The following is a 1,976-nucleotide window of genomic DNA, read 5'->3' as shown; positions in this document are numbered from 1 at the left end:
TTTTTTTTTTTTTTTTATGAAGCAGGATTATTACAGAAAACTTGGAAGATAGCCTATCATAAAGAAATTAAAGTAGAAATAATCAGCCCTCATTACTCCTTCCAGACATTTTCCCTCACCTTAAATTGTGCTCCTATATGTACATTTACGGAACTGTATATTACTGGCCAGCTGTGGTGGAGCCGCATATGGGAAGGTCCCCACTTAATGTCCTGAGGTCTCCTTGTACGTGCCAGGTGCAAGCATGTGTGTGTGCCTGTGATCCTGGCTGTCTGGGAGAACATTGTGCATTGTGGGATGAAGACATTGTTGAAGGTGTCTGTCTTGGGCCAGTCCATGGTCTGGTGGTTAAACTGACTCGCTCCCACATTACTCTCTGTGTGGTTAGTCTCGGTTCCAGTGGCTTGAAAAACATGCTGGGTGAGGGAACCAGCAGTTAGCGTAATGGCTATGTCGCTGGACTCCCACGTAGTCGACCACGGTTCATGTCCCGGACCCGGTGGCTTAAAACTCACGCCAGGCGCGTGTGCGTGCGTGCCCAAGATCCCGAGAGGAGAATGGAGAAGGGATTGCGGCGTGACCATCCCCCCTGGGGGGTGATTTCTCGCTTTCTGTCTCTCTGTCTCTCTCTGTCTGTCCCTACAGTGAAAATCTCTCCAAAAACAAACAAACAAACAAAAAAACATGCTGGGTGCTTATGCATACTTGCCCAAATTCCTGAAGGGAGAAATGAGAAGAAGGAATTGTAGCAAGACCATGCTGCATTGGGAGTGCTTTCTTACTTCTTTCTCTCTCACTTTTTCTGTCTGTCTCTGGCAAGCTCATGTACCCTCTGGCAAGGAAAAAAAAAAAAAAGGAAAAAAGAAAGAAGAAAGAAAGAAAGAGAAAGAGAGAAAGAAAAACGGAAAGAGAAAGTATCTGTATTTCTCTCTCTCTTTCTGTCTCATGGAATAAATAAATAAATAAATAAATAAATAAATAAAAACTTAAAAAATGTATAATGCCAATGTATCAAATAAATCAACATAGCTTTGCAATGTTAGGATAGTAAATTTATATTCTTTTTGTCGATTTTTGCAATGACAATCATAGGAAGGCCTTTCCATAGTACAGAAAGATTCTTGGAAATATAAAAAGCTATTTAAAAAATGAAAACTATAAAACAGTGAATAATCAGCAAAAACATTCTCACCATTTCACATATGGAATCATATGTTTTCACAGATAGCAAACCTCTAGGATTCCCACATAGGTAAATATGGCATAAAATATGAAAACAAACAAACAACCAACCAAAATGTTAGGAGTAAAAACATTTGATTACATTAGTTTATAATTAAAAAGCAGAGTTCTATCATAAAACTTTACAGCAACTTTAAATGAAACTAGAGTGAAATTAACTTGGTGTTGTTTTGGAATTTTTCCACCACAGTGGTGCTCTCCTCTCTGGGAATTTTGATGAACAGTCTGTATTGGGATGAATTAGAATTCAAAACATTTTTTTTCCAGACAACTTCTTGATATCATTACTCATCATTTTGCAATCTACATTGTGATTGCTACTGTGAAGTTTTCATTTCCTCTCTTCAGATGGAAATCATGGGCCAGTCTGACCAAAGTTCTCAAACCAATGCCATTTGACATTATAACATCGTGTCCCAAGAAGCATACTTTCATGTACACTTTACTACTTTTTTTTTTTTTGGAGAGATTTTTGCTATAGGTAGCATGGGCTTGCCAGAGAGACAGAGACAGAAAGCGAGAAATCAATCCCCTGTGGGGGAAGGTAATGCTGCAAACCCTCCTCCATTCTCCTTTTGGGATTTTGGGCATGCATGCACACACTCCCACTGTGAGTTTTAAGTCATGGGTCCAGGACTCGAGCCACAGTACACTACATGGAAGTCCAGCAACATAAACATTACACCATCTACCGGTCCCTACATTTACTATTTACTATTTTTTTTTTTTCAGAG

This window comes from Tupaia chinensis, unplaced genomic scaffold (assembly GCF_000334495.1).
Source record: "Tupaia chinensis unplaced genomic scaffold, TupChi_1.0 Scaffold000637_1, whole genome shotgun sequence".
Classification (NCBI taxonomy): Eukaryota; Metazoa; Chordata; class Mammalia; order Scandentia; family Tupaiidae; genus Tupaia; species Tupaia belangeri.
This window is presented reverse-complemented; position numbering follows the sequence as displayed.